Source organism: Terrapene carolina, unplaced genomic scaffold, assembly GCF_002925995.2.
Source record: "Terrapene carolina triunguis isolate 2854851 unplaced genomic scaffold, T_m_triunguis-2.0 Scaffold69, whole genome shotgun sequence".
Classification (NCBI taxonomy): Eukaryota; Metazoa; Chordata; order Testudines; family Emydidae; genus Terrapene; species Terrapene triunguis.
The window spans coordinates 26,033,347-26,051,637 of record NW_020664420.1 but is presented as its reverse complement, the minus strand read 5'-3'; positions in this window follow the sequence as shown (position 1 = coordinate 26,051,637).

Sequence of the window (18,291 nt, the reverse complement as noted above, 5' to 3'; positions counted from 1 at the left end):
AGGTGCCTTTCCCAGGTACCCAGTAACGACTGAGGTGCCGCTATTTCCTCCAGTTTCTTAGGTATAGAACTGTTTAAAAATTTGTCTCTCCATGTGTCCCCCTTGCCATCCCAGGTTTGGGGGTTCTCTGTCACCTTGCTTCCCTCAGAACCCTTGTTTGGGTGACTTGGCTTTATCAGCTTCCATATAGGCCTCTGCCCCTGCCACAGACTCATCAGTAGAAGTTGGCCGCAACCTCCAGACCCAGCATTAGGCTCTGGTAGGCAAGACGCATAGGAATTTTTCTAGAACTTGAAGATCTACCACCTTATCAGATGTGTTTGCCTTGGGCTGCAACCATCACTTTGCAGGGTTTCATAAACACTGGGCTGCCACTCTAAGGTGCACCCTGGGAGAAAGGCTCTGCCCTAAACTGATGGCAGTATGCTTATGGGGTCAGTCCCAGTCTATCTACAAAGGCCCCTTTTACAGATTTGTAAGACCTTGTAAGCATGTCAGACAAAGCTCAGTAGGCCACCTGAGCTTCTCCTGACAGGTGCAGGTCACTTGAACTGCCCAAGAGGATTTTTTCCATCATATAGTGGCAGCTACCTCCTCAAAGGTGTGCACAAACACCTCCAGTCCTCACCTGGGCCCAATTTTGACAGGCTCAGCAGTGGTCTGCCAGAATTCTCTTCTCCCAGAACTGCCTGGGTCCCTGGGCTCCACTTTTCTAGGCATTGCAGGAAATGTTCCTGTGGCACCTGCTGAGCCTCTTGCTGTTGTTGTTGCCCTTGTAGTACATGGAACAGAAGAGCATGTATTGCTCCTGTTGGGCTGACAGCATGTGGATAAAAACCAGAGTCTTTTCTATCCCTCTGCCTCTCACCTTTAGGGTAATTGGTATCTTTCTCCTTCCTCAGCGTTGGGGGCGGGTCTCAATCCCTTGTTTGGACTCCACATGTCAGAGTGCAACCTCACCTCCTGGGCACCCTCTCATCTCCAGTCGCAGCGCTGCATGGGGCCCTCATTTCTACTGCCCCTTACTGGGCTCTTCTTCAGTCCTGCAATGTTTTTTCCCAGCCTTCCTCTTCTCCTGACTGCCCCTTTGGGTGTTCTGTGGCTTGGCCCTCTGGCCAAGTCACATGAAAGTCTAAACTCCTTTTGGGGAAATGCAAACAAGTCCAAATACAGGTCCGAACATATCTTCAAACTAATATCCCTTCTGCCCCTTTCAGGTTCCATTGTAGTTCCCTTGTTGGCTGTACCTCAGGGCTTCCCCTGCTGGGGCCTAATCTTCTCCTGTAGTGTTCTTCCTCTGTTGTTTCCTGTCTGTTAAACCCTATTCCAGGGCTTCTCTGCCAGAGATACCTGTCTCCTCTGCAGCATCTCCCCAACTGAGCTCCCTCAATCTACTTATAAGACTTAGCTCTGCCTCCTTTGGCCAGGCAGCAATTAATTTCTCAGCCCTGGTGTAGAGCATGACTAATTGGAGTACTTTTCCTTTCCTTGCAGGTGTGGGGAAAGCTTACTTTACTTAAAGTAAAGTTCCTAACCCTCTTAGAAGGAATCAAAATCCCGGTCTCATCTGGAATGAATGTACCTTCCCTTTAGCGTTGATTTTGAGATCCGAAAATTCATCATGGGCTTTGTGAGGCTGGATTTTTTGTCCCTGCTGTTTTTGCGACTGGCTTTGACAGCTCAAATTTGAGAAACTGAAGAGACTAAGATCTTATAATCTAGAACATTCTTATTTTAGAGTTTAAGTGCCTTGCCCAAGGCAATATAAGGAGGCAGAGACAAAACTGGGGTTAGACTGCAAAGAGATCCCGGCTCACAGCCCTGTGCTCATTGCCCTGGACTAGACTTTTCTTTTCAGGACAGTAAATTTGTTTCTTAGACATTCAGAAACAACGCAATAGGTAAACTTCCAATAAGTGTGTGCTGAGCTCATTGGCACATGACTAAAATTTTTCCAGGTGATGATGTACAAGAATAGTTTCATGTTTCCCTGATCAGTACTTAGTTCTTATTTATTTTATGTGATTTTCCACAGTTCTGTTTGAGCCAGAATGGTAAGATGATACTGGTGCATGCTTAATTTAATTAAGTTTCATAAACTGCTGAAATTTTTACTTAGTTAAATTCAGTCCAACTTTGCCAAGCAATCCATAAGTCACTGTGCAGGTGCTTTTGGCTGAACTGTTGTGCACATGAAGGGTAGGATTTTCAAAAGAGCTCAGTGTTGACCTCATGGGGCTGCCACTTAAGTCTCATTCTGAGTTTAACCATTCATTTTAACAGGAGCCCAGTTAGGCCAATGTTGAGAACTTTTGAAATTCTCATCCAAAAATAATATCTAATCCCTTTGAATTATTATAATTAATACTACTTGGAATATAGTGGCAGTTGGTCACCCCAACCATGATTGGAGCCCCAGTTTCTTAGGGGTTCTTAGGGGTGCTTCAGAGTAGCATGGGTTACTTATGCAGAAAATCAGTATGAATACACTAACATTTTCAAGTTGGCCATTTCTGTGGGTTTAGAGGTAGCATGCCTCTGCTCAATCTCTTTTTATAGTCCCAGACACAGAGATATATTTGCACTAATGCCAGCATGTGGTTCGTTCTCTATACAGATGATCTAGCAATTAGTTTGATAGGGTATTGTTATCCACAATTCCTAGAGAAAGCCACCATGTTTGTTTGACATCTTCTCTTCCCTCACATAAAGTTGGAAGTCACCAACTATGTTTTAGTACTCCACCTGTGAAATAGCAGGGTTGTGCCAAGTCCTCTCTTCAGCAATATCATTATTATTAGGCATGCATGTAGCACCATAAATGTAGATGGTGCTTTAGAAAATTGTACAACAAAACATTGTTCTTGACCTAAAAAGTTTACAATATAACAAAATAGAACACCAATTCTGGTAAACTGGGGCCTGAACTCAAAGGAAAGAGGGGAACCAACAAGAAAACTGTGATGCTGAGGTCTCTGAGGAAAGGAGGAGGGCTGCCAGCAGGGAAAGGGTTCAGGGACTTAAGCCCTGGGGTAGTACAGGGCAAAGGTTGAGGCCCTAGGAGAAGATGGGAGAGCCAGCAGGGGAAAGGGGGCAAAGGATTGAGACTCTTGGGAAGCAGGAGTTGAGGAGGGATGAAAGAGGGAGCCACATTCTGAAGCAGGAGCTGAGAGTTCAAATCAATTGCCACAGAGAGAGTCAGTACCCATCCTGGGATTAAAACTCAGGAATTCCTGGCTCCAGATACTTACTCAGGCCACCAGGCCTCTCTGGAAACTGTAATAATCTCCTGTGGTTATAGATTGGTGGAGGAAACACAAAACCAATTATAATTTCCTGTTTGAAAATGATTCTATGAACAATCTGTATGTCATTCCTGAATTCCTAGTAGGTCTCTCACATACCCTACAAGAAAGGGTTTGGTTCTGCTTGAAATTAACAATGCTGGCTGCAGAGGTGCAGGATTGGCCTCAGAATCATTTACCAGAATTATAAATAAATCGAAAGGAGCATAAGGCATGTAAAATAATGTGTAAAGCCACTTCTGCACCATTACGTACCATTCCTATATTTAAAATGGCTAGGAGTGAAAGGAGAGCTACAACAAACAAATTCAAATTATCCTATTACTTATTCAGTTTAAGGGGAAAAAGTCCATTGAGTTTTAATGGCTGAATTATTTCTTTATTTTAATTTCGTTTAATCAAATCAAAATATTTGAAACAGAAATAAACCAAATCAACCCAGCAATGTAGACCAAATCCAGATAAGGGAAGTCCCAGCTGGATTTTGGCTTTGCTATTTGTATATTTGTCATCAAGAGGCAAAGAAAGAAATACAGATAAAAACACAGTTTTAATGATTTCATATGCAGTTAATGAGACCAAGCTTTGTGGCAATGTGCTGAGCTCCTTGTCTTTCTATACATTCTCCTTAGTGACTGTCAACAGATATACTGAATTCAATTCACATCTTAGGCTACTTGGCTATTCTGAACGTCAGCAAATATTTTAAATAAAAGTCTGCAGTGTTTAGTCAGATTGTAGTTCATATTTGTTCATCTTAAATTGTGAAACTATTATGTATTGCATGCCAGGAACGCTGCACTGGGAGTAAAATCAGATCCTGAGTTCCTTTTTAGTTGGTGCTCCAACTTTTCTGAACCATGACCTGTAAGCCTGTCTCCCATTTGAGTAGTCAGGAAACAGAAGTCGACAGCTGAGATGAGCACAAACATCTTTATCTTTTTTGAGGATTCTGAATTTTCAATGAATAATCTTTCATTTGCCTATTCTACTGCCTTCTTTATGTAATGCTTATGTGTGTCATTTTCTAATGGATTGTACATTTGGAAACGTAATATCTTCTACATGTAAAAGCAAAACACAACAGTTCCTAGCAATATTGGAACTAATCAGAGCAGTTTTCCAAAAATCCCTGAGCATGATTAAACAGAACACATTGAGGAATTTTTCATGTGGATTGGGAGGCAGTTCAAAGCACTGTCAAAGTAAAGCTACTGCTTCAAAAAGAACAGATGGGAAATGTATACCCGATTTCCACATGGAATGGAATGAGGAACTGAGCTGTCCTTGGACCAACCCTAAGCTGGAGGCAGGATCAATAGCACTGCACTTCCAGGTATGTCTGATCAGCTCATGCTTCCCCTATCTGTTCCCCATCTATAATGTGAGTGCTGAGAAGTTTGATATGATTTACAGTATCCATGCTACACTTGTCATAGATTCAATGGAGATTTAATTCTAATACAAGCCAGCACAGGTACGATATGAACAGAAGGGAAAGATTAAGAACTTTTTCTAATTGATAGACAACTCCCAAGTGAATTTACCTAATCCTTCTAATCTAGCCTGACCCACCCAACAGAGAGGGACGTTTGGAAGGACCCATTATTAACATGCTGTCATTAAAAAAAAGAAGAAAGAAAGAAACTGGCCACTGATACTGTGCTAAGCAAAACAACAAAGAGTCCAGTGTTGTCCAGTTGTGTGGTTGTTAATAAACTTAAAGGTTATTACTCATGTAAACCGTTGCTGTGCCAATGAAGTAACTGACATATAGGCTTCTCTGCTATGGAAAAGGGCATTGCAGAATCAAAAGCCCTCAGTCCATGAGACAGGGTGTAAAGATCTCATTTGGGTCTTGTTGCCTCAGACAAAGATATTGGTTCTCCAGTTGTCCTTTCCCGCAGCTGGATGTTTCACTAGCTGTAAATTGCACAGTAGATCAAGTCCTAATTTGCACCTTTTTGCAGGATTTTGTATAATGTATTCTCTTCCAAACTGAAGAAACAGTGCTATTTATATTTGCAGTTTTGACAAGCAGCAGCTGAATGATTTTGGGCAAAACCTGATCTCAGCTATAGAAGCAGACCACAGAAATAATGTGCCTACATTTAACTAGGAATGGGTACACCAGTTCACATAAAGGGTTGGAGAAAATATAATGAAACACTGTCCCACCTAATAAGCTATTCTCAATGTGTTTCTGACCCATACAAAAATCAAGATATCTCAAAAGGAATCCTTATCTCATAAGACTTCCAGCCTAAGTTCTAGAATGAAGGGATACAGGTAAGTCTAAATAATCTTCAAAGTTTGTATGAATATCTAAGCCAAAGGCCAGATCCTCAGCAGGTGTAAATCAGAATAGTTCCATTGACTTAAATGGAGGTGCACTAATATAGACCAGCTGAAGAGCTGGCTACAAATCTCCACACCTTCTGAAGTCCAAACACGTGTGCACTACATACTTTATTGTATCTTTCTGACATTAGAAATGCTTTTCTTTTACACTGTCTCTTACAATACTTTTGAAAGCAACTCTTACATATGTTAATACTTTGCAACTATCACATCCATCTAATACCATTATTTGTATTTTAACTACCACAGTGTGGGTTTTTATATGTTTTTTTAGAGAGAACAGAAGACGTATTCAGCTTTTTTTTGAAGAAAAAAAAAAAAAGATGCTCCATACTGAATTTTGTTATTGCTCTTGCTTTTAACTCTGATTTAGAGATTTAGGTCATGTTAATGCTATGCATGCATCAAATCCAGAGTAGATCAATCTTTTTTCTGCATGAGTATTTAAATGCTTTCTTCAAATATACATAATTAGAATATAATACAATTATATTTACGAGGAGGCTGGTCCCTGAAATGCCAATAAGCAGCTTTTCTTTACAATGCCCTCTTCACCATTTTGAAGGACACTCTTTCCCAGTCAGTCTTGCACTCTGGACTTCAGGTCATCTCATTTCATGCCTGTGTTAAACATACAGCTTGAAAGTGGCTCAGGAACAGATTCCCAGTTCCTAAGATCTGCATCCCAGAGCAGCACTTGAAAATGAATGGAAGACGTATGGCTAAATCCCTTGCATGACTTAGAAAACTTCAACCATATATTCTTTTTCTGGCTAAACTTTCTGTAGCTGTTAACCAGGAAAAAAATGCCCATTTTATCTTGAGGAAGCTAATTTGTTTTTAGTACCACTTCAGAAAATAAAGGACAGTTTGAATGGAGATAAATTAGATGTTGCTACTGACTTTCAAATTCTATTCCTCTTTCAGATATGATTTTGCATTGCATTTAAAGTACATGGTTTGATTGTGCCCTGGTCCTTCACAGTTGCCCTCCAATCCTGCTATGCTGCTAGAGGACTCTGCTGATTTGTGGCTCCAAGCACAGGGGGGGAGAGCAAGTGAATGGGAAACTGGATGGAGCTGTGTGCTGGCTAATGGAGATGGCCAGGCATGCAGAGGAAGTACGATATACACTGAAAATAATTATACCAAATAAATTACTCCCTTGGGAGCAAGGATTTAAAGTCATAATTCCATCCTATTGCTGAGCTCAGTCTAGCCCATAGTTTTCAGATTGAAGATAACATAGATGATTTACCATTTGTGTTACAGTAGCACATAGAGACCCCAAATGAGACTGGGGCTCCCATTATGCTAGGTGCTGTACAAATACGTAGTAAAAGGCAATCCCTGCACCCAAAGAGTTTACAGTTTAAACAGCCAGGGCCAGGAACAGCACTCAGGACTCCCAAACCATTGTACTTTCCCAGGAGCTCATATAATGTATTCTACCTTCCAAATTTAAGCAAGAGTAGTGTTTATAACTGTGACATTTATGATTTATCATCTAGTGTGCTTTTGATTATTCTCTTGCATATTCTGTTTGTTTTATTAATCTCATCAAGCTATTGTGGATATTATCCACACCACTTTCCTTACTGTACATGGCAACTGTTAGATGCCTGCAGACAATCTTTTTTTTAGTATTATTGCATGCCAAGATTGACATTTTTTCTCACTGTCTAAGGTGGCTTTTGCACTCACTGTACCTGATGCACCACTGCATTACCTTAGTTTTATGCCATCACTAATTTCAGTTGAGAGCCGCCTGTTTTACATCAGTATAACAGTGGTGAATTGGTTATAATAATAAGTCTTACTGATGTAATTAAAAAAGAAAAGAAAATTAAGAGAAAAATAAAATAATCATAATAACCCATGCTCACTCTGGGGGGTATAATATGAAGAAACAGAGAATCGTCCTCAGAGTAATACTTGTTTTTGTTTGGTGTAATCTAATTTTGTTGGTGCTCAGACACCACAGGGATGGGTGCGCTAGAATTACTTAGATGGAGTGCTCCAGTTGACTTTAAAAGGTTGTATGGGATAAATTAGGGTGGATTTTAGCTTTAATAATTTAAAATAGTCTTATATTCAGATCCAGTGCTCATCTCATCTCTAACTGCACTCTAACTATCCAAATGATAGCCACAGTTATCTTATTCCAACCTTCAGCAAAAGGGGTATTTGTTATAAAATACAAATACAGTATAAAAGGTGAGGCAGTGTGGCCTAGTGGAATAAGCACTAAACTCTGGAGATCTGGGTTCTATTCCTGGATCTGCCACTGAGTTGCTCAGTGACCTTGGGCAAGTCACATCACCTTCCTGTGCTTCAGTTCCTCCATCTGTAACATGAGGATAATGGTACCTTCTTTGAAAAATGCTTGGAGATCTACAGATTAAAAGTGTTATAAAAGAACTAGCATTATTATTATTTATCATTATGATATCTTTCCTTAGTATGGCCACCATTTAAGGAGGTGCCACTTATTTTGCTTATACCATAGGACATTCTTATGTTTCTTCTTTACATTTCACAGCAAAGTTTTCACTTTCAGCAGCCCTAAGGATAGGGAGGACATAGCTATGGAGATGACTCTCATGATGCTCAAGGATATAAAAATGATACCAGTTATGCCTGCTAATCCTTATTATCCCTATATCCATCACTGGATAAGGAAATCTCTGGTTTTTCTTGGCCTTTTTCTGATAGCAATAGGAATTTCCCCAGTAATGACATTTCAATACAGACCTCTCCAAATGTCCATTCTTGTTCCCTTGACTGACACTTGTTTTTAGGATACAAACAGCACAGCACAAACATTGCCTCTGGATCAAAGCAAAGAAATGCTTGAAAGTTTAATTTACTGACATTATTTACTAGGTTCTAACTCCCCAGTATTTTAGGGGATTACACTTCCAGTTGCCAGACGGCTTGGGAGAGCACAGGATGTAGAACTGTAGAATATAATATAAGGCAGCTGCCATGCACCACCAGTCCTTTCTCTGTGCTTTCATTTAAGTATGCTGGACTGGCACTGGGTAAGAGTAGTAGTGTATTCTACCACACAGCTACTTCTTAAACATTAATGATCAGACCAAGAGCTAAGAGAACACTGAAGGAAACTCCACTAGTCCATTAGGAACCTGCTCTATATAACAACATAGGGCTGGTGCGAAGTTCAATAGAAAAAGGTTATTACATTTGGATCTTTGCCTACAGAATCTTGAACTGGACAAGATTTCTAAATGTTCCCTTTAGTTACTAGAATAGCCAAACTAGTTTTGAATATTTAATGAGTCTTCCCTCCCACATCTATTGGGAGATTATTCCACAGTCAGATACAGTTTGTCAGGGAGCTTTTATTAACATTCAGCCTGATTTTTTTCCTTTTCTTAATTGAATCCCTGTGTATGACCCTAAATAATTCCTTTCCTTTCTTGGTGTTATATATTCTTCAGATATATATAGTCTTTTAACTATGTCACCCCTTAGCCATCACTTATCCAAGGTATACATATTTAGAGCTTAATCTTTCCTATCAAAACCATTTCATTGAACCCCCTAATTTTTGTCAGGTTTCAGAGTAGCAGCCGTGTTAGTCTGTATCCGCAAAAAGAACAGGAGTACTTGTGGCACCTAATTTTTGTCGTTGCTGTTGGTCTCTTTCAATTCCCTCCAATTTGCCAATATAATTGAGATCATGAGGTGCTCAGAATGTAATGTAGTATTCTGGGTGGGATTGTATCCTGCCTGTATACAAAGGGAACATCACTTTCCTGTTCCAGGATGTTATCTCTGCATATGCAGCCCAAAATTGCATTATCCATTTTTATTGCCATATCCCATTGAAAATTAATGTCGAACTTTCTATCTACTATCACCGCTAGGCCTCTTTCAGAATGACTGATTCCCAAGTTTCTCCCTCCCATTTAATGTATATCTTTTCCCTTTATATATATATATATATATATATTTGCTTGTCTTTTTCAAAGTTAACTTTCTAGTTGTTATCTTCCACGCATTTTTCAAATCTCCCTGGGGCTCATTTGCATTGTTTGTCTCTTCACTGAGGTTTGCAACAATCCTTGCCTAGAAGGCTTAACATTCCCTGGGCTCAAATAGTTTTTCTATTGCACAGAAAGAATTATCCAAAAAGGAAGAGAATAAACAATTTTCAAATTGTTCAGCACTATGAAAAGCCCCAAATTTGCTATCTTTGATTTGGGCATGAAAGAGCTTGCACAGCTCAGGTGATAAGAAACAATAGTCACATTTCTTCTAACTAGAAAACATGTAAATATTGATATTTAATAACCAAGCCCTCTGTGAAACTTGGTTTTAAGGAGAAGCATTTTCTTGAACTGCGGATCAGCATGCCCTGATCACAGGATAGCTCAATACATGTGCAAATCTAGTTAATGTTGAATGGGACAACTCTCAGGATAAAAGCGGTATGGATCAGACAGTTGATATGTCAATTACTTTCATATTGAGAGATTTTAGCTTCCAGATATTTCCACCATATCCAACTCTTCGTTAAAAGGTTTGAGAAAAAGATCACATTGCAGGCAGCAGCTGTTTGCGTGGATTACCTAGTCTAGCCATTCTGTCAAGGCTAAAAAAAATACCGTCTGAGCTGCACTGAGAAAACAAGTCACTGAAATATCAGTTAAAGTAGGAGCTTAGTATTAGAGATGTGGTTGGTACTCCTAAAGCTTCAGGGACCTCTTTTGACAAATGTGTGAGACCCCCATTATGAAACAAATATAAACAGTGAGTTTGTATCCTGATTCACCATTTATGGGTATTTTTGATGAGAACAACAGGGTTATTTCATTCCAGTGCTGGTCCTTCAAGCACCTCGATACTCAATAGGTACTTATGGGAGCTCAAATCCCCCTTCAAGACTTGGGGGTACAGGTAGGACTCAAGCTTACACAATGGTCTGGCTGTTCCCCTCTACTATCTCCCAGAATTTCTTCCATTCCTTCCATGTTTAAAAAAGAAGTGCAGGGTACACTCTTAAAGGGAATGTACGCTACACCTTGTGAACATGGAAGTTCAGTCTGAATGTATAAGTCTTCACTGACCCCTGGATACAGCAAATATTTTTTTATCATTCTCCTATTTCCCTGCCATAATGGTTGCAGTTTCTAAATGGTGTTTATTCAGATTTTTTTTTTAAATGGAAAAACCTTTCAGTGATCACAGGGGCTGCTGTTGCAGAATCGAACCATCCTTTATAGGCACCAACAAACTGAACATCTGATGATGACACAGCAATAATGGAAACAAAACCGGTGACAGCCTGCTAGCCTTAGATGGGATACCTGCGTCTGTGGAACATGTGGGAAAGCTTCCTCTTTTATTGGCCTTAATTAGTCACCAACACAGTCATCAAAATTAACACACAGTAACAAGGATTAAGGCCAGATTTGCAGCTTTAATTCAGAATTTTCTTGCTTATGTCAGTTTAAGTTACATTAGCTTTTTGTGTTTCCTTTCCCTCATCTTCTTATAGAATTACATATTTAATTATGTGCTGTGTTTGTAAACAGCCCATCCCCCTTATTATGTGACGATCACACTGGATCCATGGCTTTTTTGAAATGAGTATGGTTTAAATCAGGCCCTCTACCTATCCCCCACTCCCTCCATGTGGCTTCTCTGATCCCTCTCAAACCCCAAAGAAACCCTCCATTCAGTCATTCACTCTCTTCTTCTCTCATTGGGTTGGCCACCTTTCTGACTAAGAAGAAACTAAAATGGCTTCCTCCAGAATAGGCCAGTGCTACTTCTAAACTGGTTGGAAGGGTCCCAGAGAAAAAAAGTGAGGTACTTGTTCCCTCAAAGGATGAGTGCACTGCAGCTTGGAAATGAGAAATCAAGTTTACATCTCCATATGGCATATTACTATTACTTCAGATCTCCCAAAGGAGAAACTGAATAATGTCAACTCTACTTTTCTGTATATTCAAAGGCTGGGGAAAAATAGGTACAGGTCAACTTCACTTTAAATGAGCTGACTTCTGCAAGGTTTGCTAAAGAATGACCCCAAATTTTGTACTGCCTACTAGCAGCATTGTAAACTTGAATAGTCTGCAATGATCTGAAAATCCAAATGAAATACCACAAAGCATAGAAAAGTAAGTAGGAGAGAGAAATCGCCTAAGTGCTTTGAACACAAGAACGAAAAAAAGGAACTCCCGAGTTCTAACACTTTTCTCAATATATAAAATGGGAACAGTAAAACCTATTTTATCTACATCATGTGGGTGCTCTGACGATTAATTCATGTGCATATAGATTTTCAAGGGTCTTAGTTAATAACAAATACAGTCTCATGTAAGAAAGAGCATTGCTATTCTTCCTGATTTTATGTAATTGGTGATATCTTGCCAAATCAACTGACATTAGCCCCCTTATTCTTTTCCCTCTTGTCTCTAAGCCATCGCTTCACTCTTAGGAATATTTTCACATCCATAGTCAACAGTCTTCCTTTTTACCACTAACAAAGCAAGCTGTGCAAAGACCATTCTTTTCTTGGAGGTGGATTTTGACTGACTCTCTTCCTTAGATTTCTGGGGGCACAGCTCACGGATGTCTCACTAGAACTGTCAGGACATGCATAGCATTTCCCTCTCATTGTTCATTACAAGATAACATGACTCTAAATTGGGCTAGTGACTCACCTCCCCCTTAAGGGCTGCTGTAATAACTTATAGTTAATTATTCACCTTTCAGTTGTAGAAAGATTCCATGCAGCTGTTGGTATTGGTCTGGCTTTTCTTCACTAAACCACATCTACTACACATCAAGGAAGGTCTATCAGAGAAGATTTTTTGAACTGACCAGGCAAGATCTTAATCTGTACATGACTCAGTTACTTGAAAATGAACTCTAGGTTTCATGTAGGTGGAGAAATGTCACTGAACTTTCACTTACCTCCCTGAACCCACATTCTCTCACTTTTTAAATATACATATTTCAGGGGAAGTGGCTAACATTCCCTCTCTCTCTCTTTTAACCTGGTATGGAGTTCGCATTTGGTGAGTGTAAAGCTTAGTACCATATATGCTGCTTCTTGCTGCTGCCATATTTCATAGTTACTCCCTGCATTTCACTTGCACACAAAATCAAAGTGCTATTTACTATTTAGCTAATGAGAAGCACATGATGTACTTCCTATCACAGCTCTCCCTTACCAGCAGTGAACCTAGTTCCCACCACCAAAAGCAAAACCCTCCAATTTTTCAGGTCAAATAATAATAAAGCTCTCCCCCTTTCCATGAGGTAGGCCAAGCAGCCAATTTAGGTAAAATCCAACCCCTTTCTCTTCTCCCAGCACTGTTATGCTCTTCCTCCTTTTATTCTTGCCAACTGAGACTAGTAGGTTCATTAGCCCCAGCTGTGTCTGGTCTCCAGCACTTAACCCCTCCCTGTCTGTTCCAAACCCCTACACACCTGACTGGTAAAATGTGGGTTTTGGGCTTGGCTATGCCTGGGCAGACCCAGTCATTTCTGCTTTTACCGAAGTTGATGGGAACTTTAATATTTGCTTCAGTGAGAGCAGGTTGGTCCCTAATGCAATAAAAACAAGTTTACAAAAATGAGGCTTCACAACCCCCAAAACAATACTTCAATAGCAGTTACCAAAACCTTCTTAGAGAATTATAGTGACGGGATCTAGGTTTTATTCTCAGCTCTGCCTTGGGTTTCCTATTGTGACCTAGACAAAAGACACAGTCCTAAATCCTCCCAGCCAACCCAAGGCTTCTGAAGCCTTCTGGGTTTTAATGCATCCCCCGTGGATGAAGCAGTGTTTATTGCAGGGGTCGGCAACCTTTCAGAAGTGGTGTGCCGAGTCTTCATTTATTCACTCTGATTTAAGGTTTCGTGTGCCATTAATACATTTTAACGTTTTTAGGAGTCTCTTTCTATAAGTCTATAATATATAACTAAACTATTGTTGTATGTAAAGTAAATAAGGTTTTTAAAATGTTTAAGACGCTTCATTTAAAATTAAATTAAAATGCAGAGCACCCCGGACCGGTGGCCAGGACCCAGGCAGTGTGAGTGCCACTGAAAATCAGCTCACGTGCCGCCTTCGGCACACGTGCCATAGGTTGCCTACCCCTGGTTTACTGCTTGAGAAACAGGGCTAGCTGGATAGGTGGATCAGCAGGTCCTCCAGCTCTGCCCCTGCTCTGCGACAGGGAACCATTGCAGAGCTTAGCTTTTCACTGTCCTTATGCCTTGCACAGTTCCCTCTGCCACAAATCTAGCTACTCTTTGTGCTGGAGGACCACACCCATTCTGCTCTGAGGGGTCCCTCTGGACCTATTGAAGCAGGATTGTTCCTTAATCTTTTTGTTTCAGTTTTCCCATCCTTTAAAATGGGATAACAACATCTGTCTCTTAGGGTGATGTCAGGCTTAATTCATCAGGGCAAACCCTAGTCCCACTGAAGTCAACAGCAAAACTCCCAGACCCAGGTCCTTAAAGGGATTTAGGCACCTGACTCCCATTGGAATCAATGTGACCTAGCTGCCTAAATACATTCGAGAATTGTATGGACTGGCTTCAGTGGAAACAGAATCTGGCCCTTAACATCAGTAAAGCACCAGGCCCAGATTTTTAAAGGTATTTAGGCACTGCACCACTGAAGGTTACAAGACTTAAGGCTGAGAGTCACAAAGGGACTTAAGTATTGCAATGCACAACATTGCAATGTCTACATTTTAGGCACCTTGAAAATCACTGAAACAATAAGGTGATACGCAAAGCCTGAGTTAGGCATGTAGGCTTCATCTACAATGAATGGGGAGAGATGGGTGCCTAAGAATGTGATCCAAAAAAGCCAACACACTAGGTGGGGCACCACTTACGTTAGCCAATGGGAGATGCTCGCAAGAAAGGTGTGTCCTAAGCCTCACCCCTCTCAGGCCTGGTCTACACTACGAGTTTAGGTCGACTTTAGCCGCGTTAAATCGACTTAAGCCTGGACACGTTTACACTACGAAGCCCTTTCTGTCGACTTAAAGGGCCCTTTAAACCGGTTTCCTAACACCACCTCGACAAGGGGATTAGCGATAAAATCGGCCTTAGGGGGTCGGAATTGGGTTAGTGTGGACGGAATTCGACATTACTGGCCTCCGGGAGCTATCCCACAGTGCTTCATTGTGACCGCTCTGGACAGCACTCTCATCTCAGATGCACTGGCCAGGTAGACAGGAAAAGCCCCGCGAACGTTTGAATTTCATTTCCTGTTTGCTCAGCGTGGAGAGCACAGGTGACCATGCAGAGCCCATCAGCACAGGTAACCATGATGGAGTCCCAGTCCCAGGATCGCAGAAGAGCTCCAGCCTGGACCGAACGGGAGGTACAGGATCTGATCGCCATCTGGGGAGATGAAGCAGTGCTCGCCGAACTCCGAAACAGTAAAAGAAACGGCAAAACATTAGAAAAGATCTCCAAGGCCATGAAGGACAGAGGCCATAACAGGGACGCGCGGCAGTGCCGCGTGAAAATTAAGGAGCTAAGGCAAGCCTACCACAAAGTCAGAGACGCAAACGGAAGGTCCGGGGCAGAGCCGCAAACATGCCGCTACTACGCGGAGCTGCATGCCATTCTAGGGCGTGCAGCCACCACTAGCCCAAGCGTGTTCTATGAGTCCCTCTCTGCAAACGGGGAAGCGGGTTCGGCGGACGAGGAAGATGAGGATGGAGAGAACATAGATAGCTCACAGCAGCAAGGAAGCGGAGAAACCAGTTACCCCAACAGCCAGGATATGTTTGTCACCCTGGACCTGGAAACAGTAACCCCCGAACTGACCCAAGACCCTGAGGGCACACAGGGGACCTCTGGTGAGTGTACCTTTGCAAAAATTACACATGGTTTAAAAACAAGCGTGTTTAATGATTAATGATTAATTTGCCCTGGCAATCGCGGCCAGTACAGCTACTGGAAAAGTCTGTTAACGTGTATGGGGATGGAGCGGAAATCCTCCAGGGACATCTCCAGAAAGCTCTCCTTCATGTACTCCCAAAGCCTTTGCAAAAGGTTTCTGGGGAGGGCTGCCTTATCCCGTCCGCCATGGTAGGACACTTTACCACGCCAGGCCAGTAGCACGTAGTCTGGAATCATTGCATAACAAAGCATGGCAGCGTATGGTCCCGGTGTTTGCTGGCATGCAGACAACATCCATTCCTTATCGCTCTTTGTTATCCTCAGGAGAGTGATATCATTCACGGTCACCTGGTTAAAATGGGGCAATTTTATTAAGGGGACATTCAGAGGTGCCCCTTCCTGGTCTGCTGAACAGAAATATTCCCCGCTGTTAACCACACGGTGGGGGGGAGGGGTGAAGTGACCATCCCAGAGAATTGGGTGTGAGGGGGAGGGGAGTTAGTTGGGTTTGTGCTGCATGTTAAACCTGAAATCGCAGCCCCTCCTTTTACATTGCAAACCCATTTTAAATGGCACGGGTGCTTGGTATGGGAAATGAGGGCAGAACTGTTTGAAACCATCCCCACATGTTAAGAAGGTTAAAAAAGCCCAAAGACTATATGTCTTACCATGGCTGCCTGCAAGCTGAAATCTGTGTCCTGGCACTGCGTGAGTGATCTCTCACACCAAACCAGGAGACTCTCAATATAAGAGGAAAAATGCGACCTTGTAACGAAAGCACATGTGCTGTGTGATGTTGTGAACAGCAAAATCTAACGTGAAAGAGTCTACCCATTGTTCTCTAAAATGTATCTTTTTTAACAACCTCTCCCTTCTCCACCAGCTGCAAATCTTACTCCTTCGCAGAGGCTAGTGAATATTCGAAGAAGGAAGCGAAGGACGCGTGACGAAATGTTTACTGAACTTCAGACCGCCTCCCACGCTGACAGAGCACAGCTGAATGCGTGGAGGCAGTCAATGACTGATTTTAAAAAAGCCCAATATGAGCGAGAGGAGAGGTGGCGTGCTGAAGAGGAGAAGTTGCGTGCTGAAACGCGGGCTGAAGAGGAGAGGTGGCGTCAACTTGTAATCAGAAAGCAAGAGTCGATGCTCCGGCTGCTGGAGCATCAAAGTGATATGCTCCTGCGTATGGTTGAGCTGCAGGAAAGGCAGCAGGAGCAGAGAACGCCGCTACAGCCCCTCTGTAACCAGCAGCCCTCCTCCCCAAGTCCCATTGCCTCCTCACCCAGACGCCCAAGAACACGGTGGGGGGGCCTTCGGCCACCCACTCACTCCACCCTAGATGATTTCCAGTGCAATAAGTTTTAAAGTTTTAAATTGGAGTGTGTCCTTTTCCTTCCCTCCTCCCCCACCCATCCCGGGCTACCTTTCCAATTATCCCCCTAGTTGTGTGCTGAATTAATAAAGAATGCATGAATGTGAAGCAACAATGACTTTATTGCCTCTGCAAGTGGTGCTCGAAGGGGGGAGGGTAGTAGGGGAGGGTGGGGTGGTTGGTTTGCAGGGAAGTAGAGTTAACAGGGTGGTGGGGGAGGGGCAGAGGGTTCATCAAGGAGCAACAAACAGAAGTTTCACTCCGTAGCCTGGCCAGTCACAAAACTGGTTTTCAACGCTTCTCTGATGCGCACCGCGCCCTGCTGTGCTCCTCTAACCGCCCTGGTGTCTGGCTGCGCGTAATCAGCGGCCAGGCGATTTGCCTCAACCTCCCACCCCGCCATAAATGTCTCCCCCTTACTTTCACATATATTGTGGAGCGCACAGCAAGCAGCAATAACAATGGGGAGATTCTTTTCGCTAAGGTCTGAGCGAGTCAGTAAGCTGCGCCAGCGCGCTTTTAAACGGCCAAATGCACATTCCACCACCATTCGGCACTTGCTCAGCCTGTAGTTGAACAGGTCCTGACTACTGTCCAGGCTGCCTGTGTACGGCTTCATGAGCCATGGCATTAAGGGGTAGGCTGGGTCCCCAAGGATCACGATAGGCATTTCAACATCCCCAATGGTTATTTTCTGGTCCGGGAAGAAAGTCCCTTCCTCCAGCTTTCGAAACAGAAGAGACTGCCTGAAGATGCGAGCATCATGTACCCTTCCCGGCCAGCCCACGTTGATGTCGGTGAAACGTCCCTTGTGATCCACCAGGGCTTGCAGCAGCATTGAAAAGTACCCCTTGCGGTTTATGTAGTCGGCGGCTTGGTGCGCCGGTGCCAAGATAGGGATATGGGTTCCGTCTATGGCCCCACCACAGTTTGGGAATCCCATTGCAGCAAAGCCATCCACTATGGTCTGCACGTTTCCCAGAGTCACTACCCTTGATATCACCAGGTCTCTCATTGCCCTGGCAACTTGGATCACAGCAGCCCCCACAGTAGATTTGCCCACTCCAAATTGATTCCCGACTGACCGGTAGCTGTCTGGCGTTGCAAGCTTCCACAGGGCTATCGCCACTCGCTTCTCCACTGTGAGGGCTGCTCTCATCCTGGTATTCTGGCGCTTCAGGGCAGGGGAAAGCAAGTCACAAAGTTCCATGAAAGTGCCCTTACGCATGCGAAAGTTTCGCAGCCACTGGGCATCGTCCCAGACCTGCAACACGATGCGGTCCCACCACTCTGTGCTTGTTTCCCGGGCCCAGAATCGGCGGTCCACGGCATGAA